The sequence below is a fragment of the Lacerta agilis genome, chromosome 10 (genome assembly GCF_009819535.1).
Source record: "Lacerta agilis isolate rLacAgi1 chromosome 10, rLacAgi1.pri, whole genome shotgun sequence".
NCBI classification, from domain to species: Eukaryota; Metazoa; Chordata; class Lepidosauria; order Squamata; family Lacertidae; genus Lacerta; species Lacerta agilis.
The window spans coordinates 36,513,466-36,526,359 of NC_046321.1; the positions used below are offsets into that span (position 1 = coordinate 36,513,466).

Here is a 12,894-nt window from a genome sequence, read left to right on the forward strand (position 1 = left end):
CCCCCTCGGTCATTATTTACTGCTTCCACCTCATGGAAGCCAACTGTCTGTAATGGGAATATGTATCTGTGTGTCAGGATTCAGCCTGGACCGGACACTGGACCTGAGAATCTCCGCATCACCAGTGAACCTGAGGAGCTATTGGATCTGGACATCCATGCCCCAGGACTGGAAATTCCCAACCAGCTGCCTGGGTTCCTGGTTAGCTCTCTGGACTTCCACCCAACCATCCCCTCAGGCCACAGGAGCAATTTTAGGTATCAATGCTTCATATAAAAAATAATGGCAGATTCTCAATAACACTTATTTCTTTTACAGGTGGGTAGCCGTGTTGGTCTGCCATAGTCAAAACAAAATAGGAAATTCTTTCCAGTAGCACCTTAGAGACCAACTGAGTTTGTTCTTGGTATGAGCTTTCGTGTGCATGCACACTTCTTCAGATACTTATTTCTTTGTACATGTGGTTGGGATTCCTTTGTTTTTGTTTTTAAAGCATAAAAAGCCTCTGCCCGCCCCCGCCCCCCAAAATAAGTGTTCTAAAATGAGTCATTATCCTAATTTCTGGATTATTGTATTTGTAGAGACATAGTAAAGTGTGCTTTTGTGGTGGGAAAGAAAGCTTAGGTTAAAAGACTGAAGAGCATGAAAGACACACTCGGGTACAAAAGTGGAAATTGAATACCTTTTAAGCTATTGAACAAAGCTGTAAAAAGATCCTAGATACCATTTGTGTACCTTGAAAAGTTGAAGTGCTCTATTTAGATAGACATATATAGCCCAATAACATGGTGTTGTTTTTTTTTACCTGTAGCTTGAAAGAAAGCAACAGTAAAATGAATTTCATGCCAGCAGACACTTTTTAAAAACTAGACTTAGCTTCAGTCACATTAGCTTAGATAATGGGGAAAAAAATTTCTTCATTGAAATGCTCTCTGTAGCTTAAGAAGAACTCGCTGAGGCAGCCTGCCATCTAGCTTTTTCACAGCAAAACAGACTTTCAGACTGCAGATGAGAGAGTCAGGAGCAGAGACAATTTTAACTTAGCCATCCCTAATTTATCTCAAGCCTTTTTCTATTTATCTTCACTGCTGTATGCACACGGGAGCGCCAGGCTGCCGTCCTCTGGGAAACAGAACGCAACCAGGAATCTTGGAGAGGTGTCACAGCCTGAGAAATATTCAAATTGCACTGATTTTCTCCTGGAGTACTGAGCAGAAGGAATGAAACTCTCCATCAAGTCCCTGCTTTGCAGGCAATAGATCAGAGGATATTGTCAGTTTTCTTGATGGATTATTGTTATTGGGCAGGTTCTTCCTGAAGGTAGGTAGTTACTCTCTCCATTCATTAACTACGCTGTTTATCAGAAAATGATCTAATGGGCTGGCAATCCAAATATGTTCAAGCAAATGTTAAGTAAGTAACCTCTATCGATTGAATGATGATGGCACTTTATTGCAGCATGGTTGCAGGTAAAATACTCTGAACTGCTTACTATTGGTCTGTATCTCCTACCCTACCATAAAATGCTATGTCAGCAAACACACACACACACACACACACACACACACACACACACACACACCTGCAAGCTGTATTAGTATAAGTTCACATTGGCTGCCCTGATAATTTTTCTACAATGAATCATAGCACTGAGACTGACAAAACATGTTGGGGGGAAGCAGATACCCATCTATGACTGTTGATACTGGTCGGTTGAACAAAATGGTAGAATGCTTTCATGCTGAGAAGCTCGGAAAAGTTTCGCAAGTACATGAATTATTTTCAGTGGTTCAGTATGTTCTGAGTTATTACAAGTGATTTAATATCAATGCATTTCATCAAATGTGATAGATGTGACAGGCGTTTGCCTTCCTAATTTCAGAAGCATCCCGATAAAAGTTTATTATGCAGCCAGGGTCATGAATGCAATTAAAAATCTACAGGAGTAGTAAAACATTAGTAATAACAAAGTTCTGTGTGACTTAAGAAGACTTCTAAGCATGTGGTGCTTTGGGTAGATCCCTTTTTTTACAAAATAAAAGAAGAAAAAGAAAAAAAATAGGGATCATTTTACGGTGTTGCAGAGAAGTCAGCATTCAAACTGTTTCAAGGTTCTGCTTGCTGGAAATGACAGCAATTGCATTCAGGCTGAGATTGGTGTATCATGAAATTATTCTTGATGTAACATTGCTGGCTTCAGCGTGTGTGTGTCAGCCCTGAGACACATATATTCTAAGGAGATGTAGGAAAGGAACCCGGGAGGGAAACCTGATAGTTGAAATGATGCACAGATGTCCTTTTCCTGTTTTTCAGCATGATATTTCATGCTCACAGATCATACTAAAGCTCCTTTTCTTCCAACACATTGCTGGCATGCCTCTTAAAATATATGACTAAATAGGTCATATCTGGAGTTTCTGACACCGCTGGTGGGATGAATCGACTAGCTACAAGTTGACACATGTTAGCTGTGCTGTCTAATTTGTTTATAGAACTGATATTGTCAGTTCATGGAAAAGACATGGCAAATCACATTTGTCAGGTGTAAGAATAATAACAGAGAAGATGGAAGAGCCAGTGGACATCTTAAATCACCTTCCTTTGGTGAATATTTAACATTTCAGAAGTAATTATGATAAGGAAGATCATATGCTGGGCTTTGGTATATCATGCTTTTGAAACTTCTTTTACAACTAGAGACTTTAGATGGAAAAGAGACATGAACTAGACACAAAGGGAACTGATTTCTACTCAGGTGCTACAACTTCTAAATTGGGGGTGAGGGTGCTAGCCCGTGGCCCTACAAGCATTGTTGGACTCCAGCTCCCATCAGCACCAGTTAACTTGCTTGGCCAATGGTCAAGGATGATGGGAGTTGTAGTACATTGGCATCTGGTGGTCCACAGCTTATCCACTCCTTTTCCAAAGCATGTCCCCTTCCACTGAGATTGGGGGAATTGTGGCAAAATGAGGTTGACTAATCCACCTTTGAGGTCCCTGTCTTTAGCAAACATCACTCAACTTTTCCTTTTGTATCTTTTGTAAGAGGTGAGTCTTATTTAAAACAATATTTAACAATATATATTTTTAAAATACTGAACTTCTTATTGATTTATAAGGCACTTCTTAAAGGTTTGGCATTTGGAGTATTTAAGAAAATCTAATCTGACAGGTTGTCCTCAACTCGCCTCCTACACTAGCATGGCCGTACTCAACTAACTCTGAAAGGTTTGAACTTTCCCAAAATACAAGCAGGTGATTACTTTTCTTTGAAAATGTTTTCATAGTGTAAAGTATCCCTGCTCTGGCATTTGAAAATCAGGTCCAATCCCTTGCACTCTCAGTTAAAAGGAGCGGATGATGTGTCAAACCTTGCCTAAGACACTGGAGAGTTGTTTGGTACCCATCAGAGTGGACAATACTGACTCAGAAGGAACATATCAGGGATAAGATTCCCTAGGAGATGTTAAGGTGCGGATACTGTCAAATATGACCTGCGTCCTGAGGTGGTGCAGTTGTGTGAAAGGTGTAACACTGAGTGTTTGATTTGTCTCCTACTTATACTGATGTTATTTGGATTCAGGATATAAAGGCTTCTCCTCAGATCGTATAAATCTTTCACCTTTTTTTATTTTGTTTTTGGTCTTGACTCCATGAAACCTCAAGTGAAATCTGTGATGGTTTTCAGATCACAGATGTGCCACTTCTGTCACAGTATGATTTTATTTGTAAAGTACAGAGAATAATGCTTGGGGAGATGCCATATCTCAGTTATGGTCAAACACGTAGCTTTTGTGCAGAAGGGTCAAGGTTTATTCTCTAGAATCTCCAAACTTTGAAACCCTTCCTTCTCAAGGGAAAGAACATTTTCATGGTAGTATGTATCTGTTTTGCTATCGTAGGGACTTTTCTTATCGTTCCTTATAATTAAATATGAATATGTAGGCAAATAATTTCATTATCAGGTACCAGCTGCTTATACCAAACAAGGATTTGAAAATTATAATCAAAACTCTTCATAATTATCCTCTTAATTTATTTACTATTAAGTAAACAAGATTCTCATGGCTATGAACATCAAAAGCGTGGATTCCTTACTTTTAGGCATTGAATAATTTTCATTGTATATTGACTCTTGGGATTTTTGTTAAAAACTTTTGGAAATATTTCCATTTTTATTCTGATGCTACAGTACTGTTTTGCCTTCATAACAAATTATTGAGGTGGAAGACATAAATGAAATATATGATGATAAAAGTGATTCATTTTTAAGGATGCACTGCCACTTTTGTGTCTTCAATTCAGTTGTCTGTAGAAAGCCTGTGTAATATTATATGCATATCTTCATAAACTGATATATTTCCTTTATAAAATTTAAACCAGTGTTAAATTTAATAAGTGATACTCAACAGGATCATACTCCAGAACCAATGGAGTTTTGTTTTGTTTAAGAAAAAAGGTCACAAGACTTTGAATATAGTTAGCGTTGAATATCAACTGCTATTTGGGAGACTAATGGGAAAATGAAACAGGCAAAGTAGCTTTCCCATACCAGTCACTATTACTTTTATTATTATCATTTGTTTAAAAATACAAGATTCAGGTAGGTAGCCATGTTGGTCTGATGCAGTCAATATATCTGTATATATATATATTGTCCAGTAGCAGCTTAGAGACCGACTAAGTTTGTTCTGGGTATAAGCTTTCGTGCATGCACACGAAAGCTTATACCCAGAACAAACTTAGTCGGTCTCTAAGCTGCTACTGGAATTTTTTTTAATTTATTAAAAAATAAAATATTGTTTTTGTTTTATTTATTTATTTGTTTTGTTTTATTTATTAAAAATACAAAATAGCAAATACTATAAGGCTTCTGTATGGAAGTGTTTTGCAAGTAGCAGATTACAGCCTTTCCAGCCCAAATGGTCACTAGATATGCAATGAATTGGAAACCCCAAAAAGTATTTACTCTTTTATTTTAAAAAGGCTTCCTTCAACAAAGGATACTTTTGAATGCAGAAGCACTTTCTCAGGACTATTCCAGCACTTGCAGAATAACCATCAAGTAGCCCCTTGTCCCACTTCACACCCCATATCCAAAACTGGGTGGAGCAATTGAGTCATGGTGTTTGAGCTTGACTTTGGTGGAACTCAGCAGACTTAAATCAAATCTGTTTTAGATCTGCTGTTGATTAGGATGACCTATAGCAAACCTAAAATGGACAACCTGGTGGGGGCAGGGGAGAAGCACTACAGCAAGATGGAACAGACACAAAATAAAAAAAACCTTGTATAAAATTCATATTGTAATGCATATTAAATAATTACAAATTTTCATATATTGCCTTTGTGAATAGTTACTTACATAATACAGCTTGCATCTTACAGACCATTGCAGAAATCAGTGAAACTGTCATAGCATCCAACATTTGAACTGCATAGTCATTTGCAGACATAAATTAAACTGCCATATCATTTGGTGCCAATGAATTATCCCACTACAATTCAATATGTATAGACATGTCTGGAGAATATTTTCCCAAAGTTGTTTGTCAGCAAGTTGCTAAAATGTAACTTCCTTCTTCAAATCCACACTGGCTCTTTTCTCCATACAGCTTCTATACCCTGATCTTAGCTGTCTCTGCTTCCACCCATGGGTATGACTTGTCCCCTTAGCTTGAAAACTGTCACCTGGATATCAGTGTCTATTAGTATCTAAAGCTAGAAAAAGGGTTATAGAGAAGGGCATTTCCTCCCTTTGCAGAGATGTAATGTTGGAAAAATGCTGGAAGATGTAGAAGTTGTTGCAGCAATCAAATTTGGAATCACAAAGCAAGTCACACCTTTTAAGTTGCATGGCCTCATTCTGCAGCTAGAATGGAATAGTCAAAGCTTAAAAGGAAAGGCACAGAAGATCCTGCAAACTGCATACACTGAAGCAGCACATAACTGGACTATTAAGTTGAAAAAAATGGCTATTGGTTCTTGAGTCAATGTGGTCCCTGTTTGTATGATAGAGAGACAAAAAAGGGAGGGGGGAGAAATGGAAGGTAATCATATAAAATGAAGGGCTTACAATGGTGACCTCAACTCACAAGGGTGATTTGTGAGCTAGATATAAAAGTCAACAACAAACAAGAAATAATTGCATTGGCAATAGTGCCTGAGCAAATAGTGGCAGTGCTAAGATGGAGAACCTGCCATGCTCTGGGTCTCATTAAAATAAATTGTATATGCTAGAGGGCAGAACAAACCAAGAGGGAGCTTATTCTCAGATGTTGTTAAGGAAGCTGCCTACAGAATATACAACAGCGGCAATAGAACCTAGCTGCTTCACATCACATATCTAGAACTATGGCTTTTGCATTTAAAAAAGAAATTGCAAGAGGCTCTCAGTGCTTAATAATAATAATAATAGAAACAGCAGAATAAGAAAGAGTGCTATGAAACTTTTGCTGCCATGCCATTGTTAGCTGCTGCGCCTTTTGTTCAGTCCAGAGTTTTATTTGTTTACTGGTATTTCTGTTTGATACATGTAAATAATTGTGGTTCTCAAAAAAATATTATTTAAAAATATATATAGAAAGAGCAGCAGGCCAATAGAATGTGTATGGTTATTAGTAGAAATTTAGGGATAGGGTCTAAACTACATTTATGTTCTCATAAGAGAAGGAGGAGGAATTTGGCTCAGTTTGTATGTTAACACAAACCTAATCTGCACTTTTGAAAACAGTATACAAACAGAAACAAAGCAATCATTCAAAATTCACGCTTCTCTGAATTTTGCAAAGCAGTTCTCCAACCAAAATACATCTGCAAAAGTGCAATTGTGTGCAAAAGGAACTCCTACACTGGGGGAGATAGCAGACAAAAATTCATTATATTAAGGAAAGTTGCTCTCAGAATGGATATTGTTAGGCAAAAATAGCTTGCAAATAAATTCACGTCAAAAGAAACGGATGCTAAAATACTAACAAACATTTGCGAGACTTCAAAAAATGATATGGAAATGCAATGAACTGAATTTGGAATTGGAAAAATAAGAAACTGAGAAAATTTTAAACTGACAGATTTGTCCACCCCTAGTCTTCACCACTAATCAAACAAAGGAAGATACTTCTATTGGGAGTTGGAGAGAAAACATATGGAGAATTCACTGTGATCCAGTATTATTACTGTTTTTGCGCACTTGATGTTACCTTGGAGTTCTCCCCAAGGTGCTATCTGTGTAGGACATAGTAGTCTATGTGTGTGTTTAAAAGGCCCGCATTTTGGTTATGATTTATACTGCAGATTTTTCAAAGAACATTACTTCTATCAAGGGAGAAGACATCCAGGTTTTCATAGATGGCATCTTAATCTAGAAATTCACAAGTGACCAACATAACTGAAGGCTTCAGAAAGCCTTGTGTGGAGGGGGGGGGGGACCAGGATAACATTGCTGAAATTGAATAAAGGAAAATGCAAAGCCAAAACCAATGATACCCATTTGGGTAAATAAACAACAGACTAAGGTTGATCCAACAGTTGCTGTCACATCTGCTGCAACAGATAAGGAAGGGGTACAAAAATTCTTTAGAATGATGCAGTTATCAGACAGTACATACCACATCTAGCTCCTTTAATTTTCCACATGAGAGCATTACTGCTTAAATACACATCTCAGTGCTGCATTTTAGAAGCTTAAAACAGGTATTAAAAGAAGGTCAAGAAGATACTATGAAACCAAGCACAAAAGAGAAATATCTGCAGTGGCCTTAAGAAATGGATTCGAGTGACCTTTCTGTAACAATATGGTAATCACTGGAGATATGTAGCATATGTTTCCTAGGACACCCAAAGGTATACTGGTATGCCCAAAATTAGAAAAAAGCCATGCAGTGCAATCCTAAACACATTTGCTCAAATATACCTTTTTGGGTGTATATCCTTTTTAACAATGATGATTTTATGTATGTTTTTAATTGGATTTTAATCATGTTCTGTCTCTTCTTTAATCTGTACAATGCTTGGAGAGTGCTTGCAGTTAAATTTTATAAATAAATAAGATAAAATACACCCCATAATAAAGTTACATGATATTTGGTCTCCTTTAGGTACGTTAAGGATTGCCCAAAAAATGTATGTGGTTTTTTTGGGGGGAGGGGAGCAATGAAAACAGCAATTGATAATAAATTACTAGAGAAAGTACTAGCTAAGCTCCTAAGTGAAGGCAGTCATGTCACTAGATTTAAGTGCTTTGCAATTTGGAGATGCAACATGCAGTGACCTGGTTATGGAAGATGGACTTTTTGGAACAAAATGCCTTTGAAGAAAGCCTTGAACTAGTAATAGAATGTGTAAATCTTATTTAAAATATGTGCCCAGTATCAGGTGACACATATAACTACATTTTATGTAGCATTGGGAAAGGCATTTTCAGGGAAGAAGCAGCAGATGAGAGGAAGGTGTGCTTAACCTCCTCTGCATCTTTTCACCTGCAGTTCTCTCCATGCAGCCAGGTCCCAAAAGTATGTTTGTGAAGTCCCCAAACATGTGAAGGTGCATGGTTATGTCTGTCCCCTTATGAGTGGTGGGCAAAAATTTGTTTGTTTTTCATTCATTCTTACTTTGTTTAATTCACAGTAAGAATACATAACAGGATTATGCTTTAGAACAGAACATGGTGTAATTCTGGTTCAATATATCTCATAATTAATTAAATGCATTTATCTCTTACATTTTTATCCCATTCTTCTTCAAGGAACCTTAGCATGGTGGACATGTCGCTTCCCATTAATTCTACTCAAAATTCAATGAAACAGATTAAACTGATTGATACTCATTGGCTGAAGGTGAGCTTCGTGGCTTAGCAGAGGTTCTCTCTAGTTCAATATCTACTACCATGCTAGCTCACAAGCATAGATGGTCAATTTATCTCCCATCATTTAAAATCCCCCTAAATATAATGGTACTCTTCAATGGAAAACAATATATCAATGTACTATTACAGCATTCAGATTCTCACACAACAATAATAAAAGTCAATTTCCTAAGGACTGAAGCTGGGGTCAGTTCTGAGAAAGAACTGCATTCCTTCACAGCTCATTTTTAAAATAACTCCTGCAATTTTTGAGGTGATGTTGCTACTGAAGAAAGGATTTTAACCACAGACACACAAAACACAAAGTCTAAACAAATGTCAAGATTCTGTGTGGAACACTTAAAGTGCACACAATAATGCGTTTTTTTGTGCTTTGGCCATGGCACTTGCACAATGCCTAACTATCAGCATTTGACATATAAACATAAGTACATTAAACAAAACAAATGTGAGCAAATCAGCTATTTTCCTTGGATCTTCCTAGATCTTTCAAGATCTAGATTCATAAATGGAGGGGAATACAGAGATGTTTAGGTTGTGCTGGCCATTCTCCTCCGTAAGGAGAATCACATTTGTGCAGTGTACAAATCACATATCTCAAGAATGACCACTTATTCAGTTCAAGGGTGGGTGGTGGTTTAGACCCAATGCAACATTTCCCTCATTCTCCCAAGTTGTTCCTCTTCCACGGCTGCCATGGAGCCTACTGGGTTCCCGCCAAACCCAGATTCAAATTCTGGCCAATCTGTGGTGGCCTGTGGGGAGGGACAATTGGAGCTGACCGTGTTGCAGAAGTCTTCACTCTGGTCCACTCCACCAGCATAAACAGGGGCTGGCATTATGCACATAACATAATGAATGATACAAACAAGGTTGTTCCCCCCCCAAAAAAAAACCCCTTCACTAAAGTTGAATGAGATTCCATTTACTGTTAATCTACTATAATATATGATTACTATCAGACAACATATCAGGAATCCAATTTCTGTAGAAAGTAAGAACGTATCTCTTTCGTTTGTGAAAACAACCCCCCATACCTGACATTGTGCTCCTTGAAGATTCAAGAGGTAAGACAACTGTCTTTAACTCCATTGCTGTATTTTACAATGATTTGGACCACTCCCAAGAACTACTGTACTGCCTTTAGCTTTCCTGAAAAGCCTGGTATCTAGTATCATGTAGTAAAAGATCTAGGTAAGTTCTGCAACTCAAGTGTTCCACATTGGTTTACTTGTCTTATAGCCATTGGGGATGCTATTCTGGAGGTAATTATCTTTCTTCAAGTGTCAGACCATTGGTTCTTCCAGGTCAGTATTGTCTACACCAGGCATGGCCAAACTTGGCCCTCCAGCTGTTTTGGGACTACAATTTCCATAATCCCTGACCCCTGGTTGTGTTAGCTAGGGGTGATGGGAGTTGTAGTTCCAAAACAGCTGGAGGGCCAAGTTTGGCCAACAATGGTCTACACTGACTGGCAGTAGCTCTCCATGGTTTTAGCTGCAGAACATTCCCATCCCTACTTGGAGATGCAAGGGATTGATCCTGGGACCCTCTGCATGTGAAGTAGATGCTCTACCCTTGAGCTGTACTGCCCTTGCACAACACAGTCCCAGCTACTAAAGAACAGCTGAAATGCTCCCATCCTCCCCATTAGAAACTTGGTTTGTCAGAGCTGATTTAGATGGCTCAGGTGGGTATGTAGCTTCATGATCTGATTCAGATGTAGGTTTTGATATCTCAGGTGAGCTTGTAGCAACTTGATCTGTAGCCACTGTCAACCCTGCAGTGTTTGAATCAAATCCTGAAAAGCAATTACTGACAGGAATGTTAAACTAGAAGCAGAGTGTTGGAGAAACAATAGAAGAATCAATTCTTCTCTGTTTAGATTTAGAGAGAAGGCGATGAAGTCCGGCGCTACTTGGGCAGTTGGTCTTAGCAACAAATGCACCTTAAATCTTTTCAAAAGCAACACCACATATCCATTATTAAAAATTACAGTATGTACTGAACACAAACCTTTTGTTGCCTGCTGAAAGTGTTTTTGTTTCACCAAGTGTGTGTGTGTGTGTAAACTTCAGTTTAATTCAGCATTGACAATTTGTTCCATTTTTAATGATTTTATTAAATTATAGTGGTTTATTAATTTTACTGCACATTGCCATGGCTTTTTTATGTTACCAGTGAATAAATATTCTTCCAAAGAAACAAATCAATAAATTGTTAGCTTCAGAGGCTCTGCCAAGGCACACCCTTTTATATTACAGTGTCACTTCATGTTGGGCAGTATGAAAAAACGCATCTGATGAAACAGGCTTGAGTTCATGAAAGCATAATGGTAAAGGTAAAGGGACCCCTGACCATTAGGTCCAGTCGCGGATGACTCTGGGGTTGCGGCGCTCATCTCGCTTTATTGGCCGAGGGAGCCGGTGTACAGCTTCTGGGTCATGTGGCCAGCATGACTAAGCTGCTTCTGGCAAACCAGAGCAGCACACGGAAACACCGTTTACCTTCCCGCTGGAGCAGTACCTATTTATCTACTTGCACTTTGATGTGCTTTCGAACTGCTAGGTGGGCAGGAGCTGGGACCGAACAATGGGAGCTCACCCCGTTGTGGGGATTCGAACCGCCAACCTTCTGATCAACATGCCCTAGGCTCTGGTTTAACCCACAGCGCCACCCGCATCCCTCATGAAAGCATATGCCACAATAAAAAAGCTTGTTCATCATTAATGTGCCACAAGACACATTCCTTGTTTCTGCTGCAAGAGACAGCTACAGCTACTCTTCTGGAAACAATTAAGACAGAGAGTCAGTTATGTAGTTCTTATCTTTTTTGGACCTGCAGACCTCAGTGCCACAACCTTATTCATTTGGTTTTCACCCTTTGGCTTGTGCTTATACTACCTGTGGGAGAGCAAAAAAATGCACATCATTCAGAAACAGCTGACTCAAGTCCACCCTTGCTTGCTCAGTTCCATGTTATTTTAAATTCTGAAAACTTGCAGTTCTGGAAATTTATGTGTTTAATTTTCTCTTTGATTGAATTGTCTGGATTTTTATACTTACACCACATTAATAACTATCTGATAGATCAAAGTTTCATTCTCAGTTATGAAAGGACTAGGATTTTTTCTTCTTCAAATGGCTACTAAAGTCAACAGGAAAATTTGATAAAAATAGAAGGTTTGAGAACCAATAAATGCATACAATGTAAGGTTCTTTAAAAGAAAAATGCACAAATTAGTCTGGCCTACCCTTCCCTAACTAAAGCTATACAAAATATGGGGAAACATTTCTTTATGACTGTAGCTGTTAGTGGAATAACTTTATATGGAGAGACTAATATAAAATATTGAACATGGATCCATGCAGCTTGCCTAGATAGCCCTAGCCACCAGGCATGAAATCTAAAAGGTGCCTAAAATATTTATTTCATCCCAATATAGCTGATGGCATTAGGCATTGAAGGACATCTTAGTTGCATAGAAAACAACTTTATATACTGGACCAAGTTCAGTATAAGCCCCGATACAGCTTAGGTCCAAGTTACTTTATCCCGTAAATACCTAGCAGGCCACTGTATTCTGCAGGAGGGTTTATCCCTAAAATATCAGAAGTCCATTTCATGATAGCTTGGAGTAGGGCTGTCCTTGTTCTGTGGAACAGCATTCTTATTGTGATACAACAGGCACCCACTATTTGCACTTCTCAATTGTTTCTGGAATTTTGTTTCAACAAGCTTTTCCAGTGGGATTAAGTGTTCTCTGTTTTAGGTTTTCATGTTATATTGATTTTTAGAAACACATTAGCTGTTGGGGGGTACTGTTTAAAACCATTTAAAAACTATTATAACCCTATTTTAAAACTAAATTGGTCCTGAGACCCATGCAGAAGGTGATTCATAAAATTAATAATAAAGTAACTGAAATCTCACCACCGATTTACAGTCTTTATATATGCATCAAAATCTGTGCCAGTTAAATAACTGATAAGAGAACAATTAGAACCAGCCATTCCAATACATTCAAAAG

General features: G+C 38.2%; 1 protein-coding gene across 1 annotated transcript in view; it reads left to right on the forward strand.

The window, feature by feature from the left end:
- Positions 1–940: 940 nt before the first annotated feature.
- Positions 941–12,894, forward strand: part of MGAT4C (MGAT4 family member C) — a 318,570-nt gene continuing 306,616 nt past the window's right edge. Inside the window, exon 1 of the mRNA XM_033163089.1 lies at positions 941–1,320. The gene's annotated coding sequence lies outside the window, so the exon portion shown is untranslated. The remainder of the gene's footprint in view (positions 1,321–12,894) is intronic.